Consider the following 20417-nt stretch of genomic DNA (forward strand, 5'->3'; position numbering starts at 1 on the left):
TAAAATGAGGGTGTCAGATTGAGTAGTTTCTAACTATCCTTCAATTTTTAAAATTTTAAATCTGAATCTTTTACTATTCCCACTCCTTATGCTGCTTCATTAGTCTTTAAATCAATAATTAAGGAAACTGAGGTCCAGAAAACTTTAGTGACCCTACCCCTTGCAGCTGTTGTTGCATCTCACCCTCATTGAACTGATCAAAGGAGGGAAGCCCCCACATACACCTGGCTAAATACAAAAATACATTTCACTCAATAGAGAAATAGGAAGAAAAGAAAATAGGGAAGGGGAAATAAGAGGAGAGAGCCAAGATTATGGATGAGATTAGTCCCAAGCAAACAAAACTCTAGCTAAAGATGAACAAAAATATTTATACCTCTTTTTTGCAGTGGTAAAGAATTTGAAATTAAGGGTGTGTCCTTAGGTTGGGATCCATAAATATGATGGGGTACTATCGTGCTCTAAGAAATGATGAGGGGGATGGTTTCAGAGAAACCTGAGAAGGTAAGTATCACCAGAGTGAAGTGAGCAGATCCAAAAGATTAGTTTATACAATAACAACAATAGAACAAAGACAAATAATTTTGAAAAGATATAGGAACTCTGACCAGAATAAAGTTCAAACATGATTTCAGAAGATTCACAAATATGCTATTGACCTCCTACTAGATGAGACTTGAAGTACAGAATTTTATATTTATATTCCCTTATCTATCTATCTATCTATATATATACATGTGTATATATATTGTATGTACATATGTGTATGTATATATGTGAATATATGAATCAATATACATATATTTATATATTTTCTTTTAAACATAGTCAATGCAGAAACTTATTTGGTTGATTATACATTTTTGGTAACAACTTTTTTGAAATTTTCAACAAGGGAAGGGATGGAGCAAGGCAGAGAAAGGGCAGATTTTTGCTGATTGAAAAAAATAACCTTTTCTTCCTCCAAGAAAATAACAGATATCTGAGCAACTATGCTTAGGTCCAATGCTGTCTGATGCCAAGGGTCTAAACTGAGCTTGGGAGATTCACTACAGGTTGTTCTTGCTCAGATCCTTCAAATTCATGGCAGATGTTCCAGTTGCCCCCTTGCAAATCTATTTCCTCACCTTTCTCCTTTTCTCTTTCAATTTTCTTTAGCCTTTCCAGAGAGCCCTGACTTTGTTTGTCTTCACCAGTTTGGTGGTCTTCTTGGCTTATAGTTTCATTGAAAAGCATTATGGAAAGAAACTGTTGAGATGCCAGAAGCCGTTTGGAAATTCTAGGCTGTGACTTTGGCCAAAATAGTGAGTGGGCAGAGAGTTTCAATGGTCCCACAATTTTGTTATCTTTGAGATAGATTCCACCATTAATTAAAATTCCAGAATTGCTTTGCTCATTGTTCTTTGTTTTTCTCTCTATGTTTCCTATGAGAGTGATGTTTCCTGGTTTCACTGATGATGTCATGTCAGGGAAGGGAATCAATCTGTTTCACCATGCAAATGTCTGTCAGAGACAAGAGAAAACACAGTCCAGTTTAAGGAAATACTTAAACAATGAATAGAAAAGATTTGGATGGGACATTAATCTGTCTTACTGTGTTAATACCATTCTGTTCTAGAAATTATATACTTTCCCTAGACACCTTGACATTCCCATTCCTATATCATATCCCCAAACTTCCTGGAATTATTGGGAGTTCTGACATATCTGTCTTTTACAACTCTAGAATTTCTAGCAGCAAACTTATTGCTTAGCCAATAGGGAATGAAACATTATTTCCAACAAAATGTTCATGATCTTTGCCTATCTACAAAGGGTAATGTGCAAACCCTGAGACTCCTCCTGGTTTTGGATAATCTCTTTTCTCTTAGAGTTGTTCAATGGAAAGCTAAGGTATAAATGGCCAGTGGGAATTTATATTAGCCTAAATTTGTTTTTTTTATATTTATTTTTATTTTTTGTTGATGTTTTACTTTTTCAAATATGTTATAAAAGTTTTTTTTAATATTCATCCATATGCCTATGCATATTTCTAAGTTACAAAATTTCCTTCCACCCTCCCTTCCCACACCCCTCTCCTCAGCAGCAGTCAGCTTAATACTGTATTTAGACATTTCAGTTAAGCATGCTTACAGATTAATCATTTTTGATCTCATTAATAAGGTTAAGGGAAAGAAATACATAAGGGATATTTTTTTAAAAAGTGAACGTAGGGTGGCTAGGTGGTGCAGTGGATAGAGCACCAGCCCTGGAGTCAGAAGGACCAGAGTTCAAATCCAGCCTAAGACACTTAATAATTACCTAGCTGTGTGGCCTTGGGCAAGCCACTTAACCCCATTGCCCTGCAAAAACAAACCTAAAAAAAGGCTATAAAAAAAGTGAATGTAGTTCCTCAGATTCTGAAGCATTTTGGTTTTGTTTTGTTTTTCTTCCTCTGGATGGGGATAGCATTGTCCAAAGCCAATGTAATAGGAATATCCTAGCTCTCTGAACTGCTGAGAGCAGCTGCTTCCATTACAGTGGATCATCTCACAATGTTGTTATTAATGTGTACATTGTTCTCTTGGTTCTGCTCCCTTTGCTCAACATCGGATCCTGTAACTCATTCCATGCTTCTCTATAGTCTGATCATTTATGGTTTCTTATAGAACAATAATATCACATAGTATTCATGTACCATAACCTGTTTAGCCATTCCTCAATTGATGGGCATCCCCTCAATTTCCAATTCTTTGCCACTTACAAAAAGATTGGCTATGAATATTTTGGAACATGTAGGACTTTTCCCAATTTTTATGGTTTCTTCTGGATATAGGGCTGGAATTAGAATTGCTGGGTCAAAGGGTATGAACAGTTTTATTGCCCTTCAGGCATAGTTCCATATTGCTCTTCAGAATGATTGGATAGGTTCACAACTCCACCAGCAATGCATAAATGTCCCAATCCTCCCACAACCTCTCCAACATTGATCATTTCCCCTTTTTGTCTTCTTAGCCAATCTGACAGATGTGAGGTAATACCTCAGAGTTGCTTTAACTCTAATCAATAATGATTTGGAGCATTTTTTTCATAAGATTACATATAGCTTTAATTTCTTCATTTGAAAACTGTCTATCCATTTCCCTTGATCATTTCAATTGGGGAATAACTTGCACCCTTATAAATTTGATGCAGTTCTCTATATATTTTAGAAATGAGACCTTTATCAGAACTCCCAGTTGTGAAGATTGTTTCCCAGATTTCTTCTTTCCTTCCAATTTTGGCAGCATTGATTTTATTAGTGCAAAAAACTTTTTTTAATTAAACTGCAATTAGGGCGGCTAGGTGGTGAAGTGGATAAAGCACCAGCCTTGGAGTCAGGAGTACCTGGGTTCAAATCCAATCTCAGACACTTAATAATTACCTAGCTGTGGCCTTGGGCAAGCCACTTAACCCCATTTGCCTTGCAAAATAAAAAAAAACCTAAAAAATAATTAAACTGCAATTAAATTTGCAATTTATAATGTACTTTATTTCTTGTTTAGCCATAAATTGTCCCCTTTCCATAGATCACATAATTTCTTGGTCTATTAGTTTATCTAGAGTGTCTCCCTTTATATCTAAATCCTGTACCCATTTTTGGCCTTATTTTGTTATAGGGTGTGAGATGTGGGTCTATGCCTAGTTTTTGTGATACTATTTTCCAGTTTTCCCAACAAGTTTTATCAAATAGAGAGTTCTTATCCCAAAAGCTAATGTCCTTGGGCTTGTCAAACAGTAGATTACTGTAGTCATTTACTGGTTTCTAATCCTAATTTCTTAACTAGTACCAAGTAGTTCTGATGACTGCTGCTTTGTAGTATAGTTTTAGATCTGGTAGAGCTAGGCCATCTTCCTTTTCATTTTTTTTAATCAATTCCCTTGCTATTCTTGACCTTTTGTTGTTCCAGAAGAATTTTGTTACGACTATTACTAGCTCAGTAAAATAATTATTTGGTAGTTTGATTGGTATGGCACTGAATAAGTAATTTAATTTGGTTAGGATTGTTATTTTTATTATATTAGCTCTACCTAACCATGAGCAATTGACATTTTTACAATTATTTAGATCTGACTTTATTTGGGTGAGAAGTGCTTTATAATTGAGTACTTATAGTTTCTGGGTTGGTCATGGGAGGTAGATTCCTAAGTATTTAATGTTCTCGATAGTTACTTTGAATGGAATTTCTCTTTGTATCTCTTGCTCTTGGGCTTTGTTGTTCATATATTGAAATTCTGATTATTTATATAGTTTTATTTTATATTTGGTAGTGATAAGTTGCAGGAGCATGTTAGCTTTACTCTGCTATCTTGGCTCTGCCCCCCCAAAAGTCCAAAATTTATCTAAGTCCTTCATTGGAAGACAGTTTCAGCCAGTGGAAATAAGAGTATTTTGAAATAAGAGTATCTGTCTTTGAATACTGGCTCTGAATACTGGCTTTATTTTAGAACCTGTGTGATCCTGGGTTAGGTATTTAGATTTCTCTTTACCCCAGTTTCCTCATCTGAAAAATGAGCAAGTTCGATTGGATGACATCAAAGATCCCTTCCACCTTTTGGCTCCACTCTGAGTCACTGAAGTATGTAGAACTATAGTATATATACAAGCCAAGGCAATATTTTTCATTAAATTAAATAAGATAATGTGCATCAAGGAATTTGTAATCCTGAAAGCATCATATGTGTTAGCTAATATTATTGTTATTTTTAAAAATAGAAATAGATTTCATTTCATTTCTGTTTGTGTTTTAAAGTTTTCAAAGTGGTTTTTACATATGTCATCCCATTAAAACAAGTACAAAGGGAGGCGAGATGGCACAGTGGATAGAGCACCAGCCCCCGAGTCAGGAGTACCTAAGTTCAAATACAGACTCAGACACTTAATAATTACCTAGCTGTGTAGCCTTGGGCAAGCCACTTAACCCCATTTGCCTTGCAAAAAATCTAAAACACAAAAACAAAACAAGAAGTAGGGGTTGCTTTGGAGTTTGAAAGACCTGAGTTCAGGTCTTGCTCATGCCACATACTACTTTGTATGATCACACAAATCACCCCAAGGAAACCTTAAGATTCTAAAAGACAAGCAGCCTTGGAGCAGCTAGGTGGCGCAGTGGATAGAACACCAGCCTTGGAGTCAGGAGTACCTGGTTCAAATCCAGTCTCAGACACTTGATAATTACCTAGCTGTGTGGCCTTGGGCAAGCCACTTAACCCCATTGCCTTGAAAAATCTAAAAAAAAACCCCAAAACAAAAAAAAAGACAAGCAGCCAAGCTGCATTTGTACTGTGACTTTCAGATTTCCCTGAATCAATGAAATCACAGATCCCTTTAACAAAAGTATTATTAGTAATTGTGAGGAAGAAGTTGGACATTTTTTGTTTAATATTTATTTATTATCATTTTGTACAAACTGTTTTTTATATATTAATAAAATATTCTTGTTTGAGAGTAAACAAAATACCCCCTCCCCCCAAAAATATAGACTGACTTGAGTGATAAAGTAAAGGGGAAAGAAAAAAATTAAAATTAAAATTAAAAAAAATAATAGTAATAATTGTAGGTATGGCCAGGTGGTGCAGTGAAAGGAGCACCAGCCCTGGAGCCAGGAGCACCAAAGCCCATATCCAGCCCTGTACACCCAACAATCACCCAGCTGTGTGACATGAAAGCCACCCCAACCCCATTGCCCTGCATAAACCAAAAAAAGAAAAAAAAAGACCTAAAATAAAATAAAATAGTAATAATAGTAGGGGTGGCCAGGTGGCAGAGAGAGCATTGGTCTTTGAGCCAGGAGCACCCGGGTCCAAATCAGCCCTCAGACATGAACGATCACCCTGCTATGCAGCCCCAGGCAGGCCACCCAGCCCCATTTGCCCTGCACACCCCCCAAAAAAAAAAAATAATAAAAAAATGTGCTTGAGTCTTTGTTCCAACACCAACAACTCTGTTGCGGGTGGATCATATTCTTTATGGTAAGTCCATGACAAAAGTTACTTCCATATTTTTCCACCTTTGCCATTGCTGATCACAACTCCCTCCTTTTGTATTTTTCCACTACCATGTACTATATTTTCTCTCTCCTTTCACTCTGACTCTGCTGTAGGGTATCTGAGTGCGCAGCAGACAGATCCCTGGTCCTAGGGCCCAGAGGCCCCCATACCACCCCTTAGGCCCAGCATCCACCTGGCCCTATGGTCCCAGACAGGTCATCCAATCCCAGCCCCTTGCAAGAAGTAAAAAAGAAAATGTGTTATATCTGACCAGTCTCCTCCCATGGTCCATCCTCTCCTCCATCACTCATATTACCCCCTTTGCCCCTGTCCCCCCCTTCTTACTCCAGATGTCTATACCCCATTGAGTATATATGCTGTTTCCTCTCCTAGCCACCTCTGATGAGAGCAAAGATTCCCTCATTCCATCTTGCCTTCCCCCCTTCCATATCATTGCAATAGCTCATTCTAATAAAGAAAAATCTTATTCTATGAAATATCTTGGCCTATTCACCTTCTCCTTTTTCTTTCTCCCATTACATTTCCCTTTTTTCTATTGACTTCATTTTTATACCACATTTTACCTTCAAATTCAGCTTTCTCCTGTGCTTCAACTATAAAAGCTCATTCTACCTGCTCTATTAAATAAGTGTTCATATGAGTATTATCAATGTCATTTTTCTATGCAGGATTACATGCAGTTCATCATCATTAAGTCCCTCATATTTTCCCCTTCTCCTCTAATCTCCATGCTTCACCTGAGTCTTGTATTTGAAGATCAAACCTTCTGTTCAGCTCTGGCCATTCCAACAGGAATATTTGAAATTCCCCTCGTTCATTGAAAGTCCATCTTCTTCCCTGGAAGAGGACATTCATTTTTACTGGGTAGTTGATTCTCAGTTGCATTCCAAGCTCTTTTGCCTTCTGGTATATTGTATTCCAAGCCCTATGAGCTTTTAATGTAGTTGCTGCTAAGTCCTGTGTGATCCTGACTGCAGCTCCATGATATTTGAACTGTGTCCTTCTGGCTGCTTGTAATATTTTCTCTTTGACTTGGGAGTTCTGGAACTTGGTTATAATATTCCTAGGGGTTGGTTTTTTGGGATCTCTTTCTCGGGGGGAATCTGTGGATTCTCTCCATTTCTATTTTGCCCTCTGCTTCTAGGATATCAGGGCAATTTTTCCTGTAGTAATTCTTTGAAAATGATGTCAAGGCTCTTTTCCTGATCATGACTTTCAGGTATTCTAATAATTTTTAAATTTTCTTTGCTAAATCTGTTTTCCATATCAGTTGTTTTTTTCAATGAGATGTACATTTTCTTCTAATTTTTCATTGTTTTGGCTTTGAACTCTTGAGTCCTGATTTCTCGTAAATTCATCAATCTCCCTGAGTTCTATTCTTTGTCTGAAGGATTTGTTTTCCTCAGAGAGTTTTCTTATCTCTTTTTCCACCTGGCCAATTTTGCTTTTTAAAGCATTGTTCTCCTCAATAACTTTTTGAACTGTTTTATCCATTTGACCTAAGCTGGTTTTTAGCATGCTATTTTCTTCAGCATTTTTTTGGATTTCCTTGACTAAGCTGCTGACTTCATTTTCATGTTTTTCCTGCATCTCTCTCATTTCTTTTCCCAGTTTTTCTTCTAACTCCCTCATTTGATTTTCAAAATCTTTTTTGAGCTCTGTCATAGCCTGAGCCCAATTTCTGTTTTTCTTGGAGTCTTTAGGTGCAGGAGCTTGTGTTTCCTCATCTTCAGACTGAGAGTTTTGATCCTTCTTGGGCTCACAGGCAAAATATTTCTCAGTGGTGTTCCTCTTGTTTCTCTGCTTGTCATTTTCCCAGCCTTAGCCTGTTTTAGGGGGTGCTTCCTGAGCTTTTGGGCCACTCCCACAAGGGTCTCAGTGTGTGAGGCTCTGTCCTCCCTCCTCGTCTGTGAATGACCATATGTGCCCCGCCTCTGCCATGGGGCTGAGGTGGGGGGGGGGCTGCTGTTCTATGGGGGGGCCTAGGCTTCGATCAGGATCTGAATGTAGTCAGAGCCCCAGAGTCCTGTTCCAGGGGTGGAACTCTGCAGTCTCTCTCTCTTCACTACCCTCCCTAGGTTCAATGGGCTCATGCCCTGGGGGCTCCTGCTTACTGGCTATGCCTGCTTCTGTTCCTGGATCTGGGCTGCCTTGGCCAAGCTGTGCTGCTTGCTGTGTGCCCTGAGGGCTGGGCTTCACGTGCTTGCTCTGGCAGTGGTCTCCCAGCTGTTTCCCCAATTTGTGCCCAGTGCTCCCAGGGGCATAGGTCAGGAAACTCCCCTGCTGCTGTGAACCTTGGCTCCCAGCGCCCTGGAGCTGCCTCCAGGAGGCTAAAGTTCTTTGGCTCTGGTCAGCCACCCCTCTGGCAGGCCGCCCCTCCGCCCCCAGGGAGCAGAGCCTTTCTGCTCCTTTCCAGGTTACCTTGAGTAGGAGCACTGCCTCACTGGGTCCCTCTGTGGGTTCTGTCTCTCCAAAATTTAGAGTCCTTAGTTTAGAAGTTTTATGAGAGCACACCTAAGACACAATCCTCTCTTGTCGCTATCTTGGCTCTACCACCCCCCCCAACTTGGACATTTCTAAACTATGTTAAACCAACAAGAATTTTGGAAAATATTTTTATTCATTCATTGTAGTGGGTTCCCAGTAGCTCCCTATTTAAGGAGAGCTTCTTCATTAGTCTGCCTGTAACACCTTTTTATTTCTAAGCTATTCCAATGAATAACATCTTCTCTTTTTAGGGGTCTAATGGAGTTGCCTTGGTCAGTCTCATCCTATGGCTGACCCTTGGCACTGCTCAAAGGCCAAAGCAGCTCATTTCATTTGTTGGAATCTGTATGTTTGTTATCATCCTCTTTGCCTGCTCCAAACACCACTTTGCAGTAAGTCTTGGGTTTGTAGATAAGACTAAGAAAGTCACCCCACTGACTTTCTACTTAATTACAGAGAGGCCCTTCAGGGGGCTACCTGGGCAATGATGTGAACTCTGACTACTTGGTCATAGAACCAATGCTGAATCAAGAAATAAGCTGGTGTCAGGTGGGGAGGGGGAGAATATGAAAGGAAAAATTCAGAAGGGAGATAAGAAATGCCAGGGTTCAATATAAAACCCAATCTGGTTCCTATTTAATTAGTAGGAAATGACAAAGTTAAAGTATTTGGGGGTGGCTTAGGAATTTAGGAAATAATTCAGACAAATCATATGCATGAACCAGAAGAATCTATGTTTAATATATACATATGTATTATATATATATAAAATATAGATATATACTATATAGATATATATATATGGCATGACAGAATCTTTCTGACTAGATTCCTCAAGGACAACAGATTTTCATATCTGAAATTTCTATTTAAGCATACACAGGAATATTTCAGAAGTTATTATGCAAACTTAGCAAAACTTTTTTTCATAATTATCTTATATCTTATGCCTGATTCTGGTATGACCCCAATTCAATCTCAGAGAATAGTTTTAGAGTTCCAGAGGCTCTGGATGGTTGTTATCTAACCATTAACCATGATTTCCAAAATTATTCCAGTTAGTTACCCCTGTGTTTTTCTGTATGATTTTAGCGTAATAGAGATGTCCCAGGCCTGTACCTAAATCTCAGGTTGGCTCTAACAATGGGTCAGCTGTGATATTTGAAATGAAATTACAAGTGTGATGGGCCACTTTATGGGGTAATGGGTTTGCTTTCTTTGGAAGTCTTCAGTTAAAGGCTAGATGACCACTGTTGGCTGTGTTATAGTGTAGATGTCTTTTGTGTATGAGTTAGAATAGATGCCTTTTGGCAAAAGATAATATTTATGTAGTGCTTCTATTGCTTTGTTTTTTTAAATAATTATACTTTGCTTTAACATTCATTTTTTAAATTTTTGAGTTCTCTCCCTCCCTGCAGTCCTTTTTCCACTCAATTACACCAGTTAAGTAATGCAAAGCATTTTCATATTAGCCAGATCAAAAAAAAAAAAGCAAGAAAAATAAATGGGCAAAAAAATATGTTTCAATCTATAATCAGAGTTCATTGGTTCTACATCTAGATATTGATAGTATATTCTTCATGATTACTTTAGAATTGTCTTGGATAGTTATATTGATTAAAGTAGCTAATTTCTCACAACCACCCTGTTAGGTAGGTACTATTATTTGTCTCCATTTTACAGATGCAGAAACTGAGATGGGGAAGTATTATCCAAGGACACGTTTCTAGTAAGTGTTTGAGGAAGGATTCACACTTAGGTCTTTCTGACTTGAAGGTCCATCTCTATCCACTGTGCCATCTGGCTACTTCTCGAATGCAGGTATCATGGAGGGCTCAGTTTTGGGATCCCATGTGAGAATTTCTTCTTGACATTGTAGTCATCTGAATTGATCCTGGATTTGCTGCATTTCAATGGCTTGGTGAACAGATTGAGGTGTGGGAATCTGGACTCTACATTCTATTCTGCCTCAGGATCCTGTGAAGAGAGGGGTTGGGAGAAGGGAGAAAGGGAAATTCAGATTCTATCTTGAGTACTAGGTAAGGGTCACATGAGAGAAATTCCAGTAGGTTGCAAATGAAGTATGAATAAGACCACAAAAAAAAAGAGAGAGAAGGGCAAAGTCAAGAAAGAGGAGTGAGAGCCAATATTTTGGCTTAGTCTAACACACCCTCTTCACAATAGCCAAAAGTTGAAATCTTATTAGGAAAGCCTAGATAGATAGGAAAGGGTTTTTCATTACCTCCCTAAGCCAAGGACAGAGTTCATTGGTTCAAACTTAGAAATGGTAGGACCATTAGGAGTCAGTGAAATCTATTTCACTGTATTGATGTGAATTGTTCTACCAATAAGCTCAGAGCCTGATAACTTCACCAAAAACACAAGCCTTCCTATGTGCAGAGGCTAGAAAGAAAGGCCCGCTCTACTTGGTGGATAGCCAATTGACCAGCAGTATCGTGATCTGGACAGAGAGCATGAACCCACAACATCCACTGATGATTACAAGCACAGCAGATGACCACTGGACACACCAATGAAAGACAAATTTCAACATATAAGACTTAATAATCTCAGCTGTGACCCTGTCTCAAGAAAGTCGAACAGCAATGGTTTGTATGGTTTGTCTATATTATAGAAAGGGAGAATATTAACATCTCCACAGGTGTTGACTGGGTCTTGCTTTGGGTCCCCTTCTAATGATGTGACCTATGAGCACAAGCAGAGTTGAGAAAAAGAGTATAATTAATCCTCTATTCCCATGGGTCTTCATCTTTGTTTTTTCTTTCCCTTTAGATTTACCTTAATTACACAGTAATTGCTCCAGTTTTGTCTTTGAGAATATGCCATCAAGGTTATTTTTGCCTTTCAGGTGACACTTGTCCTTGTGGATAGAAATGGGGAGTTAGGTGGATAGTGGTATAGAGCGTGTGTGTGTGTTGGAAGCAATAATGACTTTTCACAACTTTAGTTTTGGTCATAGAAAAGCCATCCCTGTCATGAAAAAAAGTACACTAAGGGGCTATCTATGAAATCAGATTTATAATAGATTAGCTCAATCTGATAGTATGAGTTTAATAGGCACAAGAAATAGCAGGGTTTTTCAACACTTATTGGTTAAGCTCTTATTCTGTAATAAACAATATACAAAGTACTGAAGTTTCAAACAGGAAAAGTCCTTGTTCTCCAGAAAGTTCTGTCCCCAATTCAAGATAAAACATAAAAAAAAATTGACCAGAATTCACAAGTCCCAAGAGGTTTACAGCAAGACAAATGGCAAGCCCCAGGTATCTTTAGGTCAGATGACAGTGCCAGGGCACTCTAGGGTATGAGGCATAGCATAGGGTAAGGCCCCAGGGGACCTTGGGAGGCAAGGGCAAGGTAGATGGCAAAGCCTGGAGATCTTCCATGTGACAGAAAGACATGGAGTTGTTGATTTGTATCTCATTCAAATCTCATATGAATTCAAGCATGAAGGAGTGGGTAGGTATTGTATTCCATATGAGTTCTGGGCTGAGGAAAAGTGCTGGGAAGGGGGTATGGGGAAAGGGAAAAAGACAAAGGGGCAAATGGCACACAAATTTCCTTTGATGGCTTTCACCCTCAGAAACTAGATTAACTCTCTGTAGGAAATAAGATTTAAATAAGTATGGTTCTATGAGATGACAAATTCTCAGTTTTAGTTTCCTCCTAAATTAGTTTGTATTTAATAGTTATTGTATGGCATGGCATACAGTCATCATATAATCAATCAGCAAACATTTATTAAATATTCCTTTATGCTAGATACTGTACTAAATACTTAGCTATAAAAACCAAAATGAGATAGTCTCTACCCTCAAGGATGTTATTGGCTTTTCTACTTCTCTGAAAAAATATACTTATAAAAAATAAATAAGAGGAAGAAGTCATTGGTGGGAGTGGTTAAAATGAGTAAAAGTTTCATTTACAAGGTGGCCCTTGAGCTTAGCTTTTGAGAAACTAAGCATACGAAGAGACAGAACTGAGTGTATTCCAGGGATGAGGGTCAGCCTATTTGCAAAGATCTTTTGGAGGGTGTCAGAATGCTATGGACTGAGAACAACAATTTGGCTAGTTTGATTAAACTGGATTGTAAAGGGTAATTATCTGCTTTAGGGTGTAGGAATGAAATCTCACTTAAATGTCACTTGCCATTCTCCTTCTAGAACTAGTCAATCATTGTCTTCTTCAGGTGTGTGATGTCTGTTTTTCTACCACCTAGAGCTCATGCAGCAGGTGATTCTGAAGGTGAGTTCTGCTCCCATTTAGGTCATGAGATAAACTCATTCTTTGTGATCTTTGGAATTCAAAGAGGTAGAGTCTTAGGGATGAAGTGCTTTAGAAAATGTCTTTGTCCAGGGGCACAGAATATAGCTGAACAGGCATCAAGTTGAGTAAATATGACAGCCCTATTTAATGTATTTTTAAAAGAAGTAAATTATTTCATTCAATTGACTTTTTCTGTTGTTTAAAGCATCAGATATTCCCAATATAGAATGCAAATAATTCCTCTGATTAAACAATCTTTCTTCCCTACCCCAGTACACATCCTCAATAATAATAGTTCATCAATTATATGGCACTTAAAAGTTTTCAAAGTGGTTTGCATAGGTTATCTTCTTTGATTCTCATAAAACTCCTGACTTTTCTGGGCCCCGATTTCCTCATCTGTGAAATCCACAGTACCATAATGACTATGATCTATGGTTCCTTTTTTCTTTCTAGGTCACCTGACTTTTGCAAAGACACAGAGACCCTGAGTGTGGCAGGAAATAGCTTTGTGGGTATGGTGAGCAACCTCTTGAACTTCGTACAGTTATAGTTGGGTTTGATGTTCTTCATTCAGATGCTGGAGAGTGTGGATAGATACTACTTTGGACACTGTTAGAGTTTAAAGCACTTCCTGGCTCAGGTACCACTTCTGTATCTTTGGTCACAGGTGCAGAGAGAAGAATTAATGGAAAGAGAGAAAAGATTGACCTCCTTATTGTTCTGCCATTAATACAGTTGAACTTCAGCTTTCATGAAGGAGTAACATTCCTAGAAAAATGGCATAAAAGTTAAAAAACATGAATGATGATACATTGAACCCTTGAGAGATAGTGGGTTAGATTTCCATGACTCCCTACAACTGTAATCTTCCTCTAGAGAAAACATACTTTTCTGCATACAATTCTTTATAACAAAAAATTAATTTTGATAATATGAATTTTTCCTAAAGCAGTAACCAGTGAAGTAACCCTTAAAACACAGCACACAAAATTGATAACATACAAAACAGGGGCATATGGTCCAGTAGATAGAAGATTGGACTGGAGTTAGAAGGAACTGAGTTCAAATCTGATCTCAAACACTTACTAGTTCTGAGATCCTGGGCAATTCACATAACTCTCTTTGTCTCAATTTCTTTATCTGTAAAATGAGCTGGAAAAGAAAATGGCAACCATTTATTTGCCACAAAAACCCCAAAAGGGATCACAAAGAGGTCATCAACAACAGCAAACAAAAAATTAAAAACCATGCAAAACATTTTTCTCATAGTAATTCCATAAAATTCTGTGACCTTTTGTGCTAACATTTCAATGAAAAAAAGCCCTCAAATATTCATTTTTATAAGAAATGAAATCCACAGTACCATAAATACTGTGAGACAAATAAAATTCTTATAACTAAAACATTTTTTCAACCTGAATCTTACCTTCCACTATGTTAGATGATGGGATGAGGGCTTTGGTAATTCTCCAAAAACCAAGAGAGAGATTGAGGGGACGTTAGTTGCTGCTGACAGAAGACATCAAGGTCTCAACATCATCTATGACTTTCCAGCTTTTTTTGCAAGGCAATGGGGTTAAGTGATTTGCCCAAGGTCACACAGCTAGGTAATTTATTAAGTGTCTGAGGCTGGATTTGAACTCTGGTCCTCCTGACTCGAGGGCCGGTGCTTTATCCACTCTGCCATCAAGCTACCCCGACTTTCCATCTTCTATGGCTGGTTCATGGCAATGGAGATAATGAAGGACTCCAAGCTGAAATAATCCATCAGCTATGTCTGCTTCATGAATTCTTTGAGATCCTTAGATTATCAGAGTATGGGAGCATAGCTGAATTTATGTTTAAACTTGAGGCTACAGTCAGTGTTGGGTTTAGCAGCCTCTATGTCTCTAACCACCTACTCAATTATGCCAACCTACTATCTAAGCTTAGGAGCCGTGAATGACACAATCTTAGAAACTTATTCAACACTGCCAACTTTGCTACCTCAAAAATCTTCCTGAGGGGGCAGCCAGGTGATGCAGTGGATAGAGCACCGGCCCTAGAGTCAGGAGGACCTGAGTTCAAATTCAGCTCAGACACTTAATAATTAGCTAGCTGTGTGACCTTGGGCAAGTCACTTAACCCCATTGCCTTGCAAAAAAAAACCTTCATTAGACATCTCATCTAATTCCTCATTCATCAATTACTGGAGTCACTGTAGATGTAAAAGACATCTTTTCCCAAAACCTTGAACTTTTCACTTCCAGTGGTGTACACTAAATATATGATTATTTCTATTCACTGCTTCATCAACATTTTTAAAGCCTTCAAAATCCTGGCTACAAACAGGCAGTACATTTTTTTCCTAGCAATTAGTAAAGGTAGCCTGTGAAATGTTTCCCCAGTCTATGTTAATGTAGTCCATGACTTGAAGCACAGTGACAGACTTACAGAAATCCATCAAGGTGGTTTCTGGGTTTGCTTTCAAGTATTCACAGGCATGACAGTAGATTTCCTGGTATAATGGAACTTGAAAGCTTTTATGATTCTCTGATTCATAGACTGGATCAAAGATGTTATGTTAGGTGTCATAAAAAACAGCTTCTACATTTTTGTGGGTCGTTTCCAGCAGCTCACGAATATGAACTGATGCATTATCAAATATTAAAAGATTTTTGAATGCCAAGTTCATTTCTTGCAGTCATTCTACTTCTAGAATGAAGCAATTATTAAACCAGTGCCAGAAAATCTCTGCAGTTATCCATTCTTTCAATTCCAGTGCTACTGCACTAGCATTCTAACATTTTTTTCCTTTCAAAATCAAGTAATTTGGGGCTCAATAGATCATCAATGGCTTACACTTGAAGTTACTGCTGGCATTGGTGCACAATAGACAGTCAAACAATTCTTAAAAGTCTTGAACCTGGGGCCTTTGGCAATGGCGTTCAGTATGTGTGTTTATGCTTTCCTACCTGTTTTATAAACAAACCAATTTCATGAGTGTTAAACTATTATTCTATTGGGTAACCTTTTTTTCCTCAAACAGCTTCTCCAACTTTTTTGAAAACTGGGCAGCAGTTGCAGCATCAGCAGAACCAGCTTCACCAGAAAATTTTATATTTTTAAACCATTCCGTAACTTACAGCAATACACCCCACCGCTTGCAAAAGGTTTCACGTTTTCTTGGGCCATTGTAAAATGCTTTTAGCTTTGTCATGCCTTCAAGCGCGTCGTTGCCTATTGACCACACTTTTTTTTATTCTTCTGCCATTTCATTTACTCAGAAACTTAACCTCTTTTCCATTTTTTCAATTCCCTCATTGCTCACTTGAGAGTTTATTTTACCACTTTCTGGAACAGATGAATGCTTTCCTCCTTTCAGCAGACATAAGAAATCATTGATTCATTGGCTTCATTCTAGCATGAAGTTTATCCAAGATCTTTATTTTCTCACTAAGTTGAATTACTGACTTTGTCCATTTAGGCTTAGAAAGAAAGAACTTGCACTTTTCTTTGATGCTGTAATTAAAACACAAAACTTGAGTTTTAAAGACAATGAAAATTAGCCACAAATATAGAGTAGTTCTTAGCTCTACAATGGTAGGGTAAACAAAAACAATAAAGTAGGATCCTAGCTACTCCACAAGGTTACCCATTGTGCCTCTCATTTTCAAAGCCCCCACAAATGTGTGAGGTTACCAAAGAGAAAGTAAAAATGAAGTTACTAATAAAATCACCTGAATGTTTAAAACAGCTTAAGTTAAATTATGGATGTTCAGGGGTGGCTACGTGGTGCAGTGGATAAAGCACCCGCCCTGGAGCCAGGAGTACCTGGGTTCAAATCCGATCTCAGACACTTAATAATTACCGAGCTGTGTGGCCTTGGGCAAGCCACTTAACCCCATTTGCCTTGCAAAATCCTAAAAAAAAAAAAAAAATTATGAATGTTCAGGACTGACTGACTGATAGGGCTCAAAGTTCATTCCTGTATGAATACTCATGTAGCTAATAAAATTTAATGATTGCTATATACTCATATTCCAATTTCACTTATGGCACAAGAATAACAATTTACCAAGTTTCAAGCTTCATTCAGATAGTTATAGGTTCAAAGAGTAGATGAAGAAGTAAGCATAGTAGCTCAGTCTTAAGAGATTCCCTTAGCTCTGGATATTCCTGTTTTCCTAATATATTTTGTAAGAAGTCTCTTATCTGTCTTGTTCTACCTTGAGCAGAAGGGCACCCTCTCTTCAGCTCTAAGAAAGTAGGAGAAGCCATCTGATCAACCAATTTTTTATCTTGGTTTTGAAACAGCTTTAATCTGAGTGAGTTATCTTGGTTTTTCAAATAGAAGCTTGCTCCTTGTCCCAACATCTACCAAAAATTAATCTCTCCTCACTAATCTTGATTAATTCATTCTTATTCACTGATGGGCTAAATTGATCAATAGAGCACTTAGCTTGAAGTTAGAAGTCTTCTGAACCTCAGACACCTACCTATGTGACCTTGGGCAAGTCACTTAATGGTTCTTTGCCTTATGGATAAAAAGCATTTTCCTCTCAGAGTTGTTCTGAGGATCAAACAAGATAGTGTTTGTAAAATGCTTTGCAAACCTTAATGCAGTATATAAATGTCTTTATTAATTATTACTATTATTAATAATTTTTAATAAGATAGTATTTTCCTTTTTTCTTTAACTCTAAAAGTCAGCCTAAGCTTCCAAGTATGAGTAACTGCAGAAAATGCCTATAAACTAAGTCTTGGTTTCAAATACATATTTTTAATTTATAATTTAGATTTAATTTATATTTATTTTCATTTATTAATTTATTAATAATTTATTGATTGATATTTAATCTATAATTTAATTAAATCATGTTGAGGAAAAAACTAATTTCATACTTTTAATTTTAAATATATGGTCAGCTCGGTGGCGCAGTGGATAGAGCACCAGCCCTGGAGTCAGGAGGACTTGAGTTCAAATGTGGCCTCAGACACTCCCTTACCTGTGTAACCTTGGGCAAGTCACTTAACCCCCACTACCTTGCAAAAACCAAAACCCTAAATATGTATGTATATGAATGCTGTTTTAAAATTAAGCCATTTGGGGGCGGTTCTGTCAGGACAACCTTCAACAGTTTAGAAGTATGTCTGGAGAGGGGTGGTTTGGTAGCGCAGTGGATAGAGCTAAGACCCTGGAGTCAGGAGTACCTGAGTTCAAATCTGGCCTCAGACACTAAATAATTACCTAGTTGTGTGATCTTGGGCAAGTCACTTAACCCCATTGCCTTGCAAAAATCTAAAGAAAATAAAAAATAAAATAAAATTAAGCCATTTTATGCATCATTATTATAAAGAAAAAGTATAAAAATGTCTTCATCTTTCATATGAAATGTTATTTTAACATCTTTTTCTTAACTCTGTATTCTATTATACTGATATATCCTATTGCCATGCCACAAGCTCTAAGCAATGTTCTCATCTCTCCTCATAATAACCTTGGACTTTGCCCTTGAGTTTTCTGGTTCTAATTGGTGAATTTTTGTCTTATAATGCTGGGAAGTATGTCTCTAAGATACTTCCTGGCTTGTTTTTTAATATTTTTATGATGAGTGTCCTAAGACAGAAACTAAAGCCCTTTCCCCTGGCTGGCAGCGAATCTCACACTTTGCTGGGAGTCACAGTGAAAGGGCTTGAGCCAACAGGAGGCCAACTGGGCCCTGGCCACCTTTCTGGAAAAGTCAGGGAAGCTGAAAGACCCTGAATGGGTGGGTCCAGTCACACTGACCAAACACCAGGCATTGGCACCCTCTGATGAGGCCGCTGCCATCCGGGCCTCCCCCCCACCCATGATGGGGTCAGGCCCAGTTGCTTCAGCAGAGGCTCCAAGAGCGTGGTCCCAAGGGGCCTGCAAGTCTTGGAACGCCTCAAGCTGATGGAGAAGTACCCAGATGGGGGCTGGAAGCTGACACCTCAGGGACAGAAAGACCTAGATAGAATTGCGGGACAGGTGGTGGCTGCCAACGAGAAACATTAGGACACATCACATGAGATTCATTAATCAAAGCCTTTTTCTTTCTAAAAACAACAACAAAAAAGATAAAAGCACTTAGTTGGATGATCTGTTTATTGCAGGGGTTCTGCTTTTTGTTGTGAAATTTGTTTCAAGATTTGGATGCTCTTTTTAACTTCAAGGCAGGAGTTGCTTCGAGGTTGGCCTTTTCTCAGTGAATTGCTTAAAACAGTTCTGAATTTTCATATGCACATCTTTGGTTTGTTAAAAAGAATACTTAGGAGGCGGCTAGGTGGTGTAGTGGATAAAGCACCGGCCTTGGAGTCAGGAGTACCTGGGTTCAAATCCAGTCTCAGACACTTAATAATTACCTAGCTGTGTGGCCTTGGGCAAGCCACTTAACCCCATTTGCCTTGCAAAAAAACTAAAAAAAAATAATTAGCTTTGAGGGGAAAACTAATTTTTGCATGATTCTAAGGCTCCATAACTTTCTGCACATTAGAAACTAGTTTCTTCTATTTCTTATTTTTATAGAAAAGTCTTGGGAAATTTAAAATGGTATTTTTTTGATATGGGATGATGTTCTTGATTGCTTGCAGGATTATTCCTTTACTACTGTAGTAGTTTTGAAGCTTGACAATGATATACCATAGTGAATTTAATTTTGAGTTATTCTTTACTAATATTCTATGAATTTTATTTGTTTTCAATCTTGACTTTTGCTTTCAACATTTCCAGAACATTTGCTAGTAACTTATAATGGTTAGATTCATTTCCTCTTCAAATTTTTCAGGGAATTCAATGATTGTTAAATTTTCTCTACTTGATCCGTTCTCCAGGCACATCTTTTAACCACCTGTGCTTCCAATTTCCACCCCCCCCTGCTTAGGGACTTTCTGTTTACTGTTCCTTCTATTAATCTATCTTTTAATGAAAACTGCAATTTTTCATCAGTTTCATCTTCATGTATATATCTATCCTCCCTTCCTTAATAGACATGATTTTTTTTTTAGGGGAATGGATTCTAGGGGAATCTGTAAATGGATCAAGGGTGGTTTTTCACACTAGGGCCTCTTGCCCCCTTCTTGCCCTGACCATCATCTTGCTTTAGGCCATAACGTTCCCCACCCCATCCCCACCCCCATCCCCTTATGTCTCAGCAAATATTCTTGCTTCCATTTTACTTTTTTTTTTTTGCAAGGCAAATGGGGTTAAGTGGCTTGCCCAAGGCCACACAGCTAGGTAATGATTAAGTGTCTGAGACTGGATTTGAACCCAGGTACTCCTGACTCCAAGGCTGGTGCTCTATCCACTGCACAATCTAGAGCCCCCCCATTTTACTTTTTTTTTTAGATTTTTTCAAGGCAAATGGGGTGAAGTGGCTTGCCCAAGGTCACACAGGTAATTTTGTGTCTGAGGCCGGATTTGAACTCAGGTACGCCTGACTCCAAGGCCGGGGTTCTATCCACTGACCCACCTAGCCGTCCCCTATTTTACTTTAAAAAAAAAAAGCAGCATCAGACACCAAGAGTTCCCTTTTCTCCCCTCAGTCCCTTTGCAGCTTCACTCTTCTCTTCTTTTTCTGAAGGGGAAAGCCGAGTTTTCCTCCTTGTCA

The 20417-nt window shown here is 38.3% G+C and overlaps 1 pseudogene; it reads left to right on the plus strand.

Annotated features, from left to right (window-relative positions):
• Positions 1 to 480: 480 nt before the first annotated feature.
• On the plus strand, positions 481 to 18826 carry LOC141522849 (small ribosomal subunit protein eS19-like; annotated as a pseudogene).
• The last annotated feature ends 1591 nt before the right edge of the window (positions 18827 to 20417 follow it).

This window comes from Macrotis lagotis, chromosome 4 (genome assembly GCF_037893015.1).
Source record: "Macrotis lagotis isolate mMagLag1 chromosome 4, bilby.v1.9.chrom.fasta, whole genome shotgun sequence".
Classification (NCBI taxonomy): Eukaryota; Metazoa; Chordata; class Mammalia; order Peramelemorphia; family Peramelidae; genus Macrotis; species Macrotis lagotis.